Genomic DNA, 19,365 nt, shown 5'->3' with positions numbered 1-19,365 from the left:
TGTAAGAGAAAAAGGAACAACTTTCAAAAATGCGAATTATAATTACTTTCAAATCTAAGTGTATAATATATTGTTATCAAAAAGAAACAAGGATCATAAAGAAAAATGTATCATTTTAAACAAAGGTAATACTTGCTTTGAGACTCTGGGTCCAAAAACAGACTGACATTAAACCAAGATGATATTGCCAGAAAATAATCTCCTTATTAGCTATAATGCTTACTGAATTGCATTCAATAGGATAAATATAGTAAATGACCGATTCCATGAAGTTACCAACAACTTAAGAAAAAGGCAATACAAGTATCTGTGGAAATAGTGACACAATTAACCTACAGGCCTTCAATCAGAAACTGGCATTTAGTCTAACTTATCAGAATATGCAGTAGATAAGAGATTTGAAAATATAAAAGTACCACTGGTTTAACTACAATGTCATACTCAGACCACCTTTTCATTTGATACTATTAGACAAGGTATACTGGCAAAATGTTCTTAAGTTATTTTCAAGTCCAAAGTCAGAATTTTCTTCACTTTCTTTTCATGAACTCCCGGAGGGGCTTACTAGTTTAATTTAATCACAAAAGATTCTGTCAACATAAAGATGTATGGTACACATTCAAATCCACCACAGCTGATCTTCAGGAGAAAGATGGACGATTTCCTCCCTACTGCCTCTGATTTATAGCTGCAAGGTCAGCTATAAATGGGTTCCAACTCAACAGGAGACAAAAGCAACAACAAGGGTATTGGGCAGTAAATCTTTATGAGGGAACTACTTATCTTGCTCCCTTGGAGCAAGCAGGAGATTTGAACCACTGACTTTTTGACAAGTAGTGCAGCATATAATGAATGCATTACGCCATCACATTTCATTAAGTTAAGACTCCTCAATTTCACTTACCCTGACTTCCTTATCTTTGGATTTTCCCAAGCAAAAATCCCACAGTATATTTCTGCCCACAAGCCAATGAACTATTCTGTTACTCACTTTTCCCCCATTTATGAGATTTGGAAAGGAGTTTCACTGCTCTACCCAAAAGCATATGGTTCTAATCTACCAGCTGCAATGTGGAAGAAACATGGGCTGCCTCTTAAAACCTGATAGAGGATCAGCTATGAGTTGGTTCTGATTCAACATTATAGAACAAACGGAGAAGATAGAAATAATCTCATCTGAGCAGTGAAGAAATCTTTATATATTATGAATTCAGGTATTTAAAATAAAGAATAAAAAAAAATACAAAACCATAAAGGTACAACATATACTTTAACTACATGTAATTTACAACATGTATCAAATAAACTCACAAATAGCTAAATTGATGGAAACTTCTTTCACTACTATCATTAACTCTTTCCTAAATCAATTACTCTCGTAAAGAAATTTATGTTTCATTTTTGGGACAAAGAAAGTTACTAGGAGAACACGCAACTCTCTTCACCTATCAAATAAAAACATAACAAAATAAATAAAAACACAGATCAAAATTCACGCATGATTAAATGATGCTCACGTATGAAATACAGGAAAAATTAAAACCAGTTCATAATCAACTTCTCTAACTTTAGTTTAAAAAATCCACTAAAGCTTCACTGAAATACAGTTACTTAACTGAACCGACTCTAATAATAACGCTCACTTTGGTTATGTAACAATACAGTAAGAAGTAACATCCAAGTACTGTAATTCCTAGTATCTTTTGTACATCTTGATCAGTCTCATAGGTGCCATGGTAGCATGGTATGTAGGATACTAGGCTGCTAACCAAAGAGCTGAAAGTTCTAGTGTCAAAGTGGTAAAGAGTTCTGCTACTGACGGTATGCAGTTTGAATCCACCAGCTGCTCCATGGAAAAAAGATGGTCATTCTCCTTCCATGTGATTTTCCTCTGAAAGATCTCAGGAGAGTCAACTATGTGTTGGTTTCAACTCAACAGCACATAAAAACAACAACTAAAACCACCCCAAAAAGTCAGTGGTTCAAATCCACCAGTCACTCCACAGGAGAAAAATGACGCAGTCTCATTTTGTTACATGTACAGGCCAATCATGGAGCAGGGGCAGGGGAAGACAGGGTCATATAAGCCCTGGAAACCTGACTGAGAGATGCTGGAAATTGGAACAGCCTTAATGAGGGTGGGTATGGTTAATTAGTTTTTACCTAAGTACATCTACAGTCAAGTTGGAACCAACCCATAGTTGACCCTCTGGTGGGTTTTCAGAGCCATCTGACCACACAGGAGGAAACTGCTCATCTTTCTCCAGTAAAGCAATTGGTGGATTTGAACTGCATGTCTTCGAGATTGCGGCATAGCTTCTTACCACTAGGCCACCAGGGCTATAGGCGAAGTGTATATAGTGGATAAAATTTTGGCCTTGAATTAAAAAAAATTAAAACAACAATTTAATAGCTCTGTTGACTTAAGAACCAAGAAAAAATAACTCAATTTCTGAGACTCAGTTTTCTTTATTGAGTTGTAAACAAAAAGGTAAGTGGTTCAATACCATCAACTTTATCCACCATGGGCGACCTCCTTCAAGAAAACCTACTGGCAGTCACAGAGAAAGTATGAATTTCTAATACACAGTTAAGAATTAAAAACAGAACAAAAGACTATGTTTTTGTTGTTTGCCATCAAGTTAAAGGCAAGTCAATCTATTCATAGCTGATCCCCCAGGCAGATTCACAAGAGACAGTAAAACACAGCAGTGACAATTTTTGTGCAGTAAAACACAGTGGTGACAATTTTTGGTTTTTTAATGCTGACATCCATGCTGAAAGCTGTCTGTAGTTCTGGATTTTTTTTTTTTTTTGCAGCAAGTGGTTTAAGTCTTCCTCATTTCTAGCAAGCACAAATATGTGTTGTTGCTATGTGCCGTCGAGTTGCCTGCAACTCATAGTATGTGCCATCGAGTTGCCTGCAACTCATAGTGAAGCGACCCTATGTACAATAGTCCTAAACCCTGCTCTATCTTGTGCCAATCTTAATGTCTCTGACACACCTACCCCTTTACGCCAGTGATGGAATCAATCCATTTCATCGAGGGTCTTCCTCTTCTGTGCTGTCCCTCCACCCACCCAAGCATGACATCCCTCTCCAACGACTGGTCCCTCCTTGCAACATGGCCAAAGTATGTCAGACAAAGTTTCAGAATCCTTGCCTCCAAGGAGTAGCCTGGCTTCACCCTCTCGAGAACAAACTTGTTTTCCTAGCAGTCCATGGTATATTCAATACTACTCCAGCACCACAGCTCAAAGGCAGCAATTTTCTAACATCTCTAGTCCAGCTTTCTGATGCACACCAAGTAATTGCAAAGATCATGGCCTGTATCAGGTGCACCTTAGTCTTCAGACCGACATCGTTGCTCTTCAGTAATTTGGAGAGGTCTCTGACAGCAGCAGATTTTCCCAATGCAATTTGTCTCTTGATTTTCTGGCTGCTGGTACCGAGAGTGTTGATTATGGAGCCAAGTAAACTAAAGCTATTAATCTCAATCTCTTCACCATCTATCATGATGCTGCCAATCAGCCCAGTGGTGACAATCTTTGTTTTCTTGATGTTGAGCTTCAATCCCGATTTAAGTTTGCAATCCTTGACCTTCTGCAGCAAGAGCTTCAGGTCCCCCTCAGTTTCAGGAGGCTGGCTGTCATCTGCATAACGCAGACTGTTGGTGAGTCTTCCTCCAATGCTGATGCCATATTTCTCCTCCTAGAGCCCAGCTTCCCTGATAATCTGTTCCGCATATGGGTTGAAAAGATACGGTGACAGGACACATTCTTGGTATATACCCTTCCCAGTTTTGAACCATGCAGTGTTCCCTTGTTCTGTTCTGATGACTGCCTCATACAAAGATATAAAATGATGTGTCTATGATGGCATAGTGAAGACAGCAGCACTGTCCCAAGAGCCAGTGTCTCCACATTTTTTTCAATACACATAACTGTCACCATGAAAAAAGCAATGAGCCAGGGTATACTTAATTTTGAATGATGATCTTTTTAAAAGCTCAATTTGAAATCTATTCCTGTTAAACCATGATCAAATATGAAGCAGCCCCAGAATTGTACATGCCTCAGTAGCTATTTTCTTCCCACTAAAAGACTATGATATAGGTCATCAAACTATCTTTAGAATTTACAGATCTCATGATAATTCTTAACAAAAAGGGATGATATGCTCTAAAAAATAACCTCACATAGCTTAAGTATTAAAATGTTCTCTGTCCTCTTGTGCCCATTACAAACAGCACTAAAAGGCATGCCAGCACCTTTATAAATAAGCTTCTAACAGTATATTTGATTCTCAAAAGAACTTTTGATGCTATTCAACAGAACAGACCATAGTAAAGAAATGACATCTGGAAGCTGACCAGATACAATTATTCCTCTTAATTAGTAAGGTTTAAAAATGACCTCAGAACTCATAATCTGCTTTGAAATAAATAGTACTGTTTAAAACCACCCATTTTGAAACAAAAAGAAATCTCTTTACCATGACAAAATAAACTATAATAAGTTTAAATAACTAAATAAGTCAATGATTAAGTGAATTCAGAAAACTTTTCTTTTACTACTATACTGTTGTGCTAAAAATTGAGAAATATATTAAGCTTCTTCAATAATATAATTTTCAGACTCTTGCCAACACTCATTCTCTTTTTTCTGGCATCCTCTGTCACAGCTGAAAACTGTGTATCTAGGTCAGAAAAGACAAGTAGCTTTTCAGAACAGCTCAATAGCTTTGGCACAAGAGTTGGTATTATAATGCAACTCTTTCAAAAACTCCTTTTAAAATACCCTTAATGTAAATCAAAAGATAATTACTACTGATTAAAAAAATCATTAGAAAAAATAGTTATACACTAGATTTAGAAAACTCACAGAGCTGATGGACTGACGGAAAATATGAGATAGGATATACAATTCATGTAAGAGCAATACATATATGCAAAGAAATCTGTACTGTCCTTTCAACTATGGTGTTAATAAAGCTAGCTTATTTTGAATAAGCCTCTGTAACCTTTCTGAGAGACTCATTTCCTTAATTTTTTTATTTATTTTTTTAATATATTTTTTTTTAATTGGGAAAAACATATTGGGAGTACAAGGAGGTGAGGGTTGGGGGCAGAAGGGTGAGGATGGGCCAGGATCATTTCCTTAATTTATACAGTAAACACCTACGTTAACTTTGTTCTAACATGATTTTGTGATAAGCTAGTACTGTACAATATATTTAATATATTTTTAAATTTCTTTCATATGAATTCACATTTTGCAATTTAATCACGATTTTAAAACTGTAGATAACACTAGAAAGCTCAAACAACTATGGAAATTCAAAAGCTGAGTATCTGAAAATATTATGGAATTACTTCTGGAGTGTGATAATAAGATTTTCTTTTAAATCTAGTTGGGAGCTGAAAGAAGATAAAAGTGAGATAACATTGGTCCTATGTCACTAAGTATCAGTGATGGATGACAATGGCTCCTGCAGATTCTACTTTGTTTATGTCTGGATGTTTCCATAACAACCTATTTTAAAAGGAATAAATTCATTGAGAATCCACACAAACAATTTCTCACTTATCTGCCATAAAATGAGGTTTCCTAATATCACCTTTTCATTAGACACAACATGTTTGCTTTAAAGAACCTACTAGGTAGATGCACAAAACCAAAGTGGCCTAAAGGATAAAAAAGAATATAAGGAGGGGGAATTAATCATGGAGTTTTACAATTTAGTGGGGGGGGGAATGAGGGAAATTGGAAGTATCTGTTGTGGAAAATAATGTATTTGAATTTCATAAATAAATAAACTAGTATAATTTTTTTAAAAAACCAACAAAAGGGGGTAGTTAGATATAAGCACCTTAGGCAGCAATTTAATAATAACTAGTAGCTTACTGGTAAAGAATTACACTGCCAACCCAGAAGCACATGGTCTAGACTCACCAGCTGCTCCATGTGAGAAAGATAGACAATCTCCTTCCATTTACAACTTCTGATAACCCACTGGAGAGTCAGCTATGGGTCAGTTTCAGTACAGTACTTAACAATAAAAACAATGGCATAAAAGACAGGCATACCCTATATGGAGTTCTCATGGTTTAGTGATAAAAGAAACTATGCTAAGCTCAAAGGCACACAGTGCACATTCACCAGCTGCTCCACCGGAGACAGGCAATCTCCTCCAGTACAATTAATTACCTCTGAAGACCTGCTGGAGGGGTCAGCTATGGGTCAGTTCCAACTTGACAGTACACAACAAAATAAGCAACAACACTAATTTTGGTATTTAGAGACATTATAACATATAAGCACAATAAGATGATAAACATCATTACTACAGCACTGTTTATAATAATATTAGAAACTTTAAAATGTCCATCATCAAGAAAATAAAGACAGAAATTCTTAAAACAGAGTATTATATCACACTTAATGAACACAATTTACCATGGTTCAACAGCAAACCCCCCTCAAAAAAAGGAATTCTGATGACATAGTGGTTAAAGTATTCATCTACTAACTGGAAAGTCAGCAGTCTAACCCTAATAGCCACACTATGACAGAAGGATGGGGCAGTCTGCTTACATAAAGAAGCCCTGTGTTCATCTCTTTTCTATAGTCTTTAGAGTTAGAATAAACTCATTTAGCTTAGGTTTGTCTTTTTTTTCCCTCCAGTAACTTAAAAAAGGGAGGGAGGAGTAAATTAAAAGATTCACTGCAAGGGGAGCTCTGGTGGCCTAATGGCAAGAAGCTGCACTGCAATCCCAGAGATATGTGGTTCGAATCCACCAGATGCTCTGCAGGAGAAGGAGGGGCCATCTCCTCCTGTACCAGTCAGGTCCAATTTGACGGTACACACACACAGAAAATAATAAAATTAAAAAAAAAAAAAAAGATTCACTGCAGAATAATATGTAACAAAAGTGATGTATTTTATATAAACTTGAAATTATATAATGTTACAAATAATTTATAAATCTTTAAGTATGAAAGTAAGCATAAACACCACATTCAGTTCAAATCTATCAGGTGCTCTAAGGGAAAAGATGGACAATCTCCTCCTGTGTGATTTACTGTGTAAGAAAACTCAGTGGAGGGTCAAGACATAAATTCATTCCAGACTCAATGGCACAGAACCACCACAATAACACTAGTTGCTTTAGAGACCCACGGCTAGTCCACAGGGAGTTGTGCTGCTAACTCAAAGGTCACACCTCTCTAATGGTTAGAGTCCACCAGGGGCTCCCTCAGAGAAAGGTGGAGAGTTGCTTCTCATGGTATTTACAATCTCAGAACTCCACTGGAAGGTCAGATATCAGTCAGTTTCAACTAGGTAGCAATAGTTTGAATTTCTGAGTACTTGCTTCATGGCATGATATTTAGAGTACCTCACACCTCAATGTCCCAGTTTTTATAAGATCCCTTCTCTTTGAGTAGACTGATTTGGAATATCCCCTAGTTTCTGTTTCCTGCTCTTAATACTGAGGCAGTCATTCCGTTAATCTTTACCCACTCACAGACAACCAAGAATTCACAAAAGACCAACACAAATTATCTGGGAATCTCTTCTATATGGTATTAGCTTCCTCAAAACCCTTCCCAGTAGACTCCTGTTGTTTCTGCTGTCCCAGATTTCACCTGGTCTTTATCTATTTGGCATACATATCTAGATCATCATGCTCAGCCTGGATTCTAGTTTAGAAAACTGTCCTCAAGTCAAGAACAATCACAGGGCCCAAATCTTTGAGTTTTAAAGTCAAAATTGTCTTGGAAGTTATAGCCTTGTGCTGCTTATTCCCTAAAGCCTGAAAGACCTGCTTCATATTTGTCCTTCTTCAAGGTTTTTCATGGCATGACTAATCCAAACTAGTTATTTTATCACAGCCAGAAGGGGGAGTCTTAGTCAATAAACATTCAAATTTCTATTTTAGATCAAAGCTTGTGATGGGAAGTCTTAGTCAATAAACATTCAAATTTTTACTACAGATCAAAGCTTGTGATGGGGCAGAGCTGTGGCACTAGAATAACTAGCCATTAGTTCACTTTGCCATTCAACAAAAAGTATCTACCCAGAGGTAACGTAAAAGAGATCTGGTGATCTGCTCTGAAATATTAGCTAGTGAAAACCCTACAGAGCAGTTCTATTCTGACACATCCAGGGTCACCATGTGCTGGATACACCTATCAGAGAAAGTGCTGACTTTAAGTAATATGATTTTGAGTTTCAGTACTACTATAATGTCCCTAAGTAGAACACAAAATCTGCACTCAGCTACTAATCTAAAGGTTGGCAGTTTACTTCCGTAAAGATCACACCCAAGAAACCCTATGGATTCATATATGTTCGGCTGAATATATTCTCAACAAGTACAATAAAAGTGAATTTTAAAAGAAAAAAATTCTTATATGAAGCAGTCCTACACAGCAGCACATGGAGTCATCTTAAATCAGAATTGACTGAACAACATTTGTTTGATTTTTGGTATTAGAACAGCATACAATAAAGAACCAATGGTGATAAGGAAAGGAGTTCAAGCTGCACTGAAGGCACTGGCAAAAAATAAGGCCTCAGGAATTGAGACACTACCAACTGATATGTTTCAACTAACAGATGCAGCTTTGGATGTGCTCACAAGTCTATGCCAGGAAATTTGGAGGATAGTTACCTGGTTTCTATTCCCAAGAAGGCAAAAATTATTTAACAGCATCATTTCCATCTATGGAAGTAAAATACTGCTAAAGATCATCCAAAAACAGCTAGAATGGTACACTGACAGAGAACTTCCATAAATTCAAGCTTGGTTTAGAAGAGGCATGGCACCAGAGATATCACTGCTAATGTCAGATGGATTCTGACTGAAAGCAGAAGATACCAGAAGAATGTCTCTTTGTGTTTTATTAACTATGTAAAGGCATCTGACTGTGTGGATCTTAACAAACTATGGCTAACATTGACAAGAATGGGAATTCCAGAATACTTTTAATTCTACTTATATGAATTCTATACCTAGCCTAACAAGTTATTGTCTGAAAAGAGCAAGGGACACTGTTAAAATCAAGAAAGGTGGGGGAAAGGATGGGCAGGGAGAAAAGTGCAACAATGAATGAATGGAAATTCAAAATCTCTGTAAATGTTCAATAACATTAATAAAATTTTTAAAACCCCATGTATTAAAAAAAAATCAAGAAAGGTGTGCATCAGATGTTGAGCAAATCATTTGAGAAGTTGGACTCTATGAAGAAGAATGGCATCAAGATTAGAGACAGATTCATCAACAACATGTATTATGCAGATGATACAACTTTGCTGAACATGACAATGAGAATAATTTGAGTTAGCTGCAGAAGTTAGTTGAGAATAAATTGAGTTAGCTACAGAAGAGCAACGATTACAGTCTTCAATATTGATTACACCTCAATTATCAAGAAAACAAAAATCCTCACCACTGACCAACAGGCAAAATCATGATAGAGAAAAATTTGTCAATTTCATCTTACTTGGATCCACAATCAGGATCCTAGGTACCAGCAGTCAGAAAGATTAGAGGATGTACAGAACTGGCTAAGTCTGCTATCAGACAGCTCTCTAAATTCCTAAAGAGTAATTACATCAGTTTCAAGACTAAGGTACACCTGAATCAGCCATGGTTTTTCCAGTCAGGTGCTATGCATCTGAGAGCTGGATAACAAATAAGGTTGGCAAATGCCTTTGAGTTGTGGTGTTGGAGAAATATCTAATGGACTGCCAAAAGAACAAATATATGTTTTGGAAAAGGTACAACCAAAATGCTCCTTGGAAGCAAGGATGGAGCAGTTTTGTCTCATATACTCTGGGTATGTTATTCAGAAAGTCTATTCCTTGGACAAAGACATCATGTTTGGAAAGGCAGAGGGGCAGCAAAGAGGAAGAAGACCCTATGAACTGCTATAGTGATTCTAGCAATGGGTTCAAATGTGTTGGGGATAATAAGAATAGCACAGGTTAGGACAAGGTCCAGACCTACTGTCCATAGGGGTCATTATGTGTTCATTTTCATAATGATTATGCAACCTGACAGCACCTAACAACAATCCTGTCAATCACATAGGTTTAAGGTAATGACTGAATATAAAAAAAAATGCATGTAATAGATACCTGTTAAAGTACTATACAAATGTAAATTATTTTTGTGTTGACAACAATCATACCTTCACTAATAAAGCACAATAAATTTTGTGTCCACTTTTCAGACATGAGAAATGATGTGCAGAACATGTATATAGAGGCTTTGAAAGACCCCGGTTTGTATATTTTTATAGAAAAGCGGGATTACAGAATTTAAATCTGCTAGAGAACAGTGTAGGAGCCCTAATGGCTTAGTGGTTTCAAGTAACATATGTGTTATATATATATATATATATATACTTTTTTTAATTTATTTTCAGAAAAACATTATCTAAAAGCAATTCACTCAAAATATAAAGGCCAACCCAAGCCTACCATCCTTGAGAGAAACCCAACTCACAGTAACTTGCAAACTGGTTTACAAGACAGCGAGTCACTATGGAGGAGACTGTTAACTTTCTTAACCAGAAAAATATAGATAAATAAATAAATATAAAAGTACAGAAAAAAATATACTGGGCAAACATTCATTCAAAGAAACAAATATGTTTCTGTAAACATTAAAAAGCAGATGTTAGGACTACTAAAGTTCTTCCAAGCTTTTCTTTAATGAAGTTTATAGTCCTTGGTTTTAGTCCTAGGTCCATGACCTTGAGTTGGTTTTGTATATGGAGTGAGGTGTGGATCTTGCTAAAGTCTTCTGCAGATAGTTTTCCAATTTTGCCAAAACCATTTGTTTAAAAGGTTTCCCCACTTAACTGATTTCATCTCCTTGTCAAAAATCAATTGCCCATAAATAGATGGGCTGATTTCCGGGTTCTCAATTCTATTCCATTGATCTACGTGTCTGTCATTGTACCAGTACCATGCTGTCTTAACTACCATGGCTGTGTAGTAGGATTTTAAATCAGGAGTGAGATACCTCCTACCTTTTTTCCATTTTTAAGGAGTGCTTTGCTTATTCATGGCTTCTTTCCATTCCAAATGAAGCTGGAGATTGCCTTTCCATCTTATTGAAGAATGGGATTGGCATTTGTATTGGAATTGCATTGAAAAATCCCTAGCTCTAAGAGAGATGCAAATCAAGACAACTATGAGATATCATCTCACCCCAGTAAGACTAGCAAAAAAATTTAACAGAACAGCAAGCAACAAATGCTGGCAAGGTTGTGGAGACTGGAACCCTTATTTACTGTTGGTGGAAGTGTAAAATGGTACAATCACTGTGGCAGGCGGTAGGTATGGTGCTTTCTCAAAAAGTTGCAAACAGAAATATCATTTGACTCAGCAATTCCACTACTGGGAATATACCCTAAAGAGACCATAACCGACATCCAACAAATTATCACGGCTTTGTTCACAACAGCAAGGAGTTGGAAACAACATAAGTGCCCATCAACAAACGAGTGGATAGAGAAGCTATGGTATATTCACACAATGGAATACTACGCTGCATTGAAAAACAAGGAACTCATGCAATATTATTCAAAATGGGTGTCTCTGGAGGACATTATGCTGAGTGAAAGAGCTCAGTCACGAAAGAACAAATACAGTACAGTGCCACTGTTGTAGAATGAGGCTGACATCAGGGTAAAGGTAAGACTGAGAAAAACTGGATAAATTATGTATACTGCATTGAAGCTGATGAGGGAGAGAACAGTTTAAAAGTAATATAATTTAGGGCATTATGATTATCATAGGAGTTCAGAATGAGGGTTGAAGAGTGGATTATACTTGGGGTGAGGGTGGGGGGTGCAGGGGGTTGTATACTAGTGAAGGAGTTTTGCTTTTAAAGAAGAGCGAAGTGGGGGTGGGGGTGGGGTGAGCAGGGAGAAAAGTACAACAATGAATGAATGAATGGAAATTCACAATTTCTGTAAATGTTCACTGAAATGAATTTTTAAAAAGGCAAATTAGCAGAGAAAAAAAGTAGACATTAGAACAAAAATTATCCAAAATCGGAAAGAATACTGTTTAAACGTAATAGTGTCAATTTCTATTAATATTGAAAAATATATACTCAAATTAGTGTTTCGCTCTTAACTAAAATATTGGCAATTCACTCCTACTAAATGCTCCACAGGAGTAAGATGTCTGCTTCCATAAAGATATATAGCTTTGGAAAGAAATCCTATAGGGTCATTACAAATCAGAATCAGTTCCACAGCCATGGATTTGGTTTAGAGAAGAGTACACCCATAAATAAATGATAATACTGATGCTGCTGATAGGATGAATCAATGGAAGAATATCATCTAAACAAAGTACTTTTTTAAAAAAGGCCACTCACTCTGGCTGAGTTGGTTCTAACTCACAGCAACTATCCTCTACTGGGTTTCTGAAGATATAAATCTCAACAAGAGGAAACTTCCCAGGCTTTCTCAATCAAAATCAGGTATCGACAAGTATTTTTAAATGTTTTATATTTCTGGTAAAATGGTAGACCTAGCAAGCTGTAACCCCCATTCGGAGACTCCCTCCTCTACCCAGGTACCAGTGCCAAGGGATACAGGGGTGGTGCAAGAACTAGCTTGCATCTATCTCCCACATATTGGTAAGACTTTATGGTTCAAAATGGTTTCCCTAACCATTTACTTTGATTCTGTCATGTGGATGGATCGATGGACATATGCAAATAGGATATGTTTGCCTATCCACAAGTGACTGGCTAGTTTCACCAATTCACCAGGGGATTAGCTAATCTTGTCATTAAATTGAGCAGATTCAGCACCAGAATTTGAGAATTTCACCACCAACAAAGAAAAAGCAAGAAAATGAAGCACTTCCTTCAGGGCCACAGAGTCTTATGGCCTGCCAGAGCAGGGCCTCCAGGAAACTATAAACCTTAGTCATTCTTTGAACCTGGAACAAGATTCATCATACCCATAGCTCTACTTTTAAACAACAGATAGGAGAGAATGCTGCCGAGGAAGCATCGCAAAAGTGTTTATTCCCACCGCCGCCGTGTCGAAGTCAGAGTCTCCTAAAGAGCCCGAACAGCTGCGGAAGCTCTTCATCGGGGGGCTGAGCTTCGAGACAACGGATGAAAGTCTGAAGAGCCATTTTGAGCAATGGGGGATGCTCACGGACTGTGTGGTAATAATGAGAGATCCAAATACCAAGCGCTCCAGAGGCTTGGCCTTGTCACATCCTCAACTGTGGAAGAGGTGGATGCAGCCATGAATGCAAGGCCCCACGAGGTGAATGGAAGGGTGGTGGAACCCAAGAGGGCTGTCTCCAGAGAAGATTCTCAAAGACCAGGTGCCCACTTAACTGTGAAAAAGATCTTTGTTGGTGGAATTAAAGAAGACACTGAAGAACATCACTTAAGAGATTATTTTGAGCAGTACGGGAAAATTGAAGTAACTGAAATCATGACTGACCGAGGCAGTGGCAACAAAAGGGGCTTTGCTTTTGTAACTTTTGATGACCATGATTCTGTAGATAAAATCGTTATGCAGAAATATCATACTGTGAATGGTCACAACTGTGAAGTGAGGAAAGCCCTGTCAAAGCAAGAGATGGCCAGTGCCTCTTTTCTAGCCAGAGAGGTCAAAGTGGTTCTGGAAACTTTGGTGGTGGCCGTGGAGGTGGTTTTGGTGGGAATGACAACTTTGGTCGAGGAGGAAACTTCAGTGGACGAGGTGGCTTTGGTGGTAGTCGTGGCGGTGGAGCATATGGAGGCAGTGGAGATGGTTATAATGGATTTGGTAATGATGGAAGCAACTTTGGAGGTGGTGGAAGCTACAATGATTTTGGCAATTACAATAATCAATCTTCAAATTTTGGACCCATGAAGGGAGGAAATTTTGGAGGCAGAAGCTCTGGCCCTTAGGGTGGTGGTGGTGGTCATTATTTTCCCAAACCACGAAACCAAGGTGGCTATGGTGGTTCAAGTAGAAGCAGCAGCTATGGCAGTGGCAGACAGTTTTAGTAACTGCCAGGGAAGAATATGCTACTACAGACTTTTCTGCGCTCTTATAACTTAAAATTTTTAAAAAATCGTCTGTCAAGTTCACGTAGCTAAAAGGAACATCTTCATGAGGACAACCTTTTTCTGAGCCACTGTGACCATTATTATCACTGCCATGCAGTTGACAGCTGCTATGCAGCTCATTCAGTTTTGTGAATGGATTTTTAATAAATTGCCTGTAGTTCTTAAAAAAAAAAAAAAAACAAAAAAAAAAAACAGGCCTATGGGGTGAAGAGCAGCATGAGGGCAGCACTCAATCCTTACAATAATGACCCATCTAGGATCAAAAAGCAGTATTTGTCCAATGATAAAGCCTTGAAGGCAGAAAGGAGTAATAAAGATTACAGAAACTAGAACTAGAGGGGGAAAGTATAAAATGTGTAATTATATTGGTGATATTGTAATCAATGTTACAAAACAAAAGCAAAAACTTTATGAATGACAGAATGAGGAAAAAAATGCTTTATAAACTTCTACTTAAATTCACAACAAAAAAAGAGTAACTTTACCTCTTGTTGTTATGTGCTACTGAGTCACCTACAATTAAAGTGACCCTATGTCTAACAGTTCTGAACCCTATTCTATCCTGTGCCAGCCTGTCCTATTTCTGCCAGTCTCTGACACACCTACCTCCATTACCCTAGGCACTGAATCAATCCATCTCATCAAGGGTCTTCCCCTCTTGAGCTGTTCCTCCACCCTCCCAAACACGATGTCCCTTCTCCAAGGACTGGTCCCTCCTTGCAATATGCCCAAGTATGTCAGATGAAGCTTTAAAATCCTTGCCTTCAAGGAGCGGACTGGTTTCACCCTCTCTGGGAACGAACCTGTACATCAATATTTAATGCAGAAAATGAGCTTGCTTTTATTGCTTTTTAAAGTCCTGCACTTCATCTAAACTATTATGTGCCCATAATCTAACTACAAATTTTCTTTCCTCTTCCCCTCCTCCTCCATCCTTGGAAAACCACCTAAGAATATTTTATTCTGTTTGCTTTCAGCAAAATGTCCTCCAGGTTTATCCACATCATACAATATTTCAAAGTTCTCCATTTTTCTTTAGTGGTTACATAATATTCCACTGGATATATACACCGTAGTTTGTTTGGCCATTTACCTGTTAATCAGCACTTATTTATCATATCTTTACTGTAAATAATGTTGCAATGAACCTAAGTGTGCAGATATCAGTTTGTGTCTCAGCTCATATTCCTTTGGGGTATATCCCAATACTTAAGGATGTCTTCAACCCAATTTCTTAATATTTTTCCCAATTATTTGCTCAGAAGAACCAGTAAAATGTAAACATTACTCTTTAAATGAAATGTGCTAACCTGCAAAATAGTTAAAAGTGGACTTTCAAAACACTAACTTCTTATTGTTGTTGTGTAGTACCATATAGCTGGAACCGACCCATAGCTGACCGCTGGGAGATTGCCCATCCTTCCCCTCATGGAGCAGCTGGTGTCTTTTAACTGCGTGTCTTCGGGATTACAGCCCAGCTTCTTGTTACTGGACCACTAGAACTCCCTAATCCTAACTTAATCATTTAATAAATAAGTGTACATGTGTATTATATTATATACTTACATAATATATATTAATATATATATTAGACAGATTTTCTATGTAATTATTTAGGGAAGAAATAGGACCATTTAGGATTCATTCTAACTAGTTTTAACTTTTTTATTTATAATTTCAAATCAATATGCTATCTATATTCCAATCAATATGCTATCTATAAAACTACTGATATTTACATCTCAGATAGAGGTTCATAAGGGAAATAGTATGTAAATATTAAACAATCATATGTAAAAACAATTCTCTTGCCTAAATTTCTAGTGGCAAATAAATTTCAAATACATAAAGTGATGTATTTGTTAGTTGCAAGGCTTTAAGCCATCCAACCATCTGGGTAACAGTGAATCAAGAAGAGAAACAAAGAACAAGCAACATAATGACTGGAAAACTGGATTCTGTTATTTCTTTTTTCTAAATATGGAACATTTCATGAATTTGTGTGTTATTCTTGCGCATGGGGCCATGCTAATCTTCTCTGTATCATTCCAATTTTTAGTATATGTGCTGCCAAAGTGAACAGAGATTCTGTTATTTAAGTGTTCTTATTCACCTGTCAAACCATCCTAGATCTCCCTCATTTTCTCAAAATAGATCATTCACTAACTATCAAAGATTGTCTTCCCAAATAAGCAGACTAAGAAGATTCAATATAAACTAGAAATAGTAACATCTCCTATTGCATTATCAATAGGCAGGCAAAACATCAATTAGTAAATAGGCTTGTGTTTGAATACACATTTCTGAATGGCCTTACACAAAGTAATCCTTATAAAAAACACTGAGCAAAGCAAACTCACAATAATCACAGATAACCCTGCTTGACTCATATGTCAGATGAAGAGACAGGATCATAAATCAAACAACTTACAAGAACTCTTAACTAGTAAATGACATAAATGAAATGTAAATGCAGATATGCTGACTGTATTTCTATTCACAGAAATCAAGTAAATTTTTTAAACGAATGTTAAGACATAATGCAGGACCATAGCATTGAAATGCTCACTCACAACCATCAAGGCTTTCTCCTCAACCTTCTAGATTCTTATTCACAGGGCTTTTGTGAACATCAACTGAATAACAGATAAGAAAGTATTTTGAAAAATACAGTCATGCTTAAACATACATGATCCTTCTAATCCTATCAATGATACTAAGTCCTGAATTTAGGAGACAGTTAACAGAGCACCAAAACCATTTTTAAATAGTTTTATGACTAGTATTTTCTCAGACTGATGCAAATTCTACAACTGAGGAATAATACTGGCCATACTGCAAATCTTTCAGAATGTGTGATTCAAACAGAGGGGGGGGGAAATCCAGTCACAGAAGCTCGGTGGTCCAATCTGTAGGGAGTTGCACAGCTAACACAAAGGGCATGCCTCTCTGGAGGGGTCAGGGCAAAGAGACTTGAGAGGTTCATTTATCAAATCAGTTAAGTTAAAAGGTCAAGACAACAGAATACATACTCTTTTTCTCCAAGCCTCCCCCAATTCATCTGTTAAAAATGACGATGATGGCTTAATCAAAATGGCAACTGTTTGCTGTATGCCAGGCATTTAGTGAAGTATTTATATGCATTAATTAATTCAATCTCAAAAGTCCTCTATAGAAGATACCATTATATATAATTTTTGTAACTTCTCTGAGATTTAACAGCCACTCAATGGCAAAGCTACTATTTGAACCAGTTGCTCTAGAACTCTGAGTGTTGAAGCTCTTTATAAATCACTCTGAAATAAAGTACTCACACTCACACACACATATACTAAACCCACTTATTTTTCAAGAGACAGCTCAAATGTAACCACTCCAGGAAATCTTCCCTCATTCCACTCCAAATATAAAATTCATTCTCTCTCCACTTTTCTGCACATCCTTCAAGACATATTTGTTTGTTCTTTTGGCAGTCCATGGAATATTTAGTCCTCTATTCCAGAAACACAATAAGGCATTGATTCTTCTTCTGACATCCTTATTGACTGCCCAACTTTGAGATGCATAGGAAGTAAATGAAAATACCATGAATTGGAACAGGCATATCTTAGTCTTTAAACTGACATCATTACCCTTTATCACTTTGGAAAGGTCTCAGACAGTTGATTTTCCCAATGCAACAGTCTTGCAATATCCTGACTGCTGCTAACATGGGTATTCATTGTGGATCCATGGTAAATGAAATCATCAAAATTGGCAATTTGTTCTCCATCTATCAAAATGTTGTCTATTGGTCCAGTGATGAGGCTTTTGGTCACTTAATGTTGACTTATAATCCATACTGAAAGCTGTCATTTTATTTTTGTTCTTCAGTAAATACTTTAAGTACTCTTCACTTTCTGCAAACAATGTTGTATCTCATCTGTATTTAGAAGGTGTGGATGAGTCTTCCTCCAATCTTTAAGCCACCTTCTTCATCTAATTCAGCTCTGAAAATAATTTTTTGGTATAAACAGACTGGGTATGAAAAAAAAATTCAACTCTAACACACATCCTTCCTGATTTTAAACTACATAGTGTTCCCTTGTTCCATTCAGACAACAGCTTTTTAATCTAATACATGTTTTACATGAGGACAAGTAAATGTTCTGAGATTCTCATTCTTCTCAATGCTAGCTATTATATTTTAGGACCAGACAGTAAAATGCCTTTGCAAAGTCAATGAAACACAAGTCACTATCCAGTCATTATCAGCAAAGATATCCCTCCTTCCATGACCTCTGTTAAATCTAACTTGAATTTGTGCAAGTTGCCTGTCACTAGACTGTTCCAGCCATTTCAAAGCAATCTTCAACATGATTTTACTTGCATGTAATATTAATGCTATTATTAAATCATTTTCACATTCTGTTGGATCATCTTGTTTTGGAATGGGAACAAATATGGTTCTCTTCCAGTCAGCTGTCCAGGAAGCTGTCTTCCAAACTTCATGGCTTCTTGTTGTTGTTGTTGTTGTTATGTGCCAGTGAGTCACTTGTGACTCATAGCGACCCTATGTACTAGAGCCCTAAACCCTGCTCTATCCTGTACCAACCTCACTGTCTTTAATACACCTACACCCACTACCCCAATCACTGGATCAATCAATCTATCTCATGGAAGGTCTTCCTCTCCCCTGCTGTCCCTCCACTCTGCCAAACATGGTCTGGTCCCTCCATGCAAAATGCCCAAAGTGTGTCAGAAGAAGCTTCAGAATCCTTGACTCCAAAGAGTAGCCTGCCTTCACCCTCTCCAGGACAAACCTGTTTGTTCTCCTAGCAGTCCATAGTATAATTCAACACTCTTCTGCAGCACCACAGCTCATAGGCATCAATTCTCTTTCTACCATCCCTAGTCACTGTCCAGCTCTCCAATGCATAGCATGCAATTCCTAAGACTACAGCCCAGATCAGGCATACCTTAGTCTTCAGCCTGACATCATTGCTCTTCAGTACTCTGGAAAGGTCCTGACAGCTGACTTTCCCAGTGCAATTCGTCTCAATTTTCTGGCTGCTGGTACCAAGAGTGTTGACTGTGGAGCCAAGCAAACTAAAACTGTTAACAATCTCAATCTCTTCTCCATCATTAACGATGCTGCCAATTGGCCCAGTGGTGAGAATCTTTATTTTCTTGATGTTGAGCTTCAATTCATATTGAAGGCTATAGTCCTTGACCTTCTACAGCAAACACTTCAGGTCCTCCTCATTTTCAG

General features: G+C 37.4%; 1 pseudogene; it reads left to right on the top strand.

Moving 5' to 3' along the window:
• The first annotated feature begins 12,553 nt into the window (after positions 1 to 12,553).
• On the top strand, positions 12,554 to 14,051 carry LOC102849113 (annotated as a pseudogene).
• The last annotated feature ends 5,314 nt before the right edge of the window (positions 14,052 to 19,365 follow it).

This window comes from Elephantulus edwardii, unplaced genomic scaffold (assembly GCF_000299155.1).
Source record: "Elephantulus edwardii isolate Elephantulus edwardi_28Jun2011 unplaced genomic scaffold, EleEdw1.0 scaffold00116, whole genome shotgun sequence".
Lineage (NCBI taxonomy): Eukaryota > Metazoa > Chordata > Mammalia > Macroscelidea > Macroscelididae > Elephantulus > Elephantulus edwardii.
Note: the sequence above shows the minus strand (reverse complement) of the source record. Positions and strands in the feature narration are given on the sequence as shown.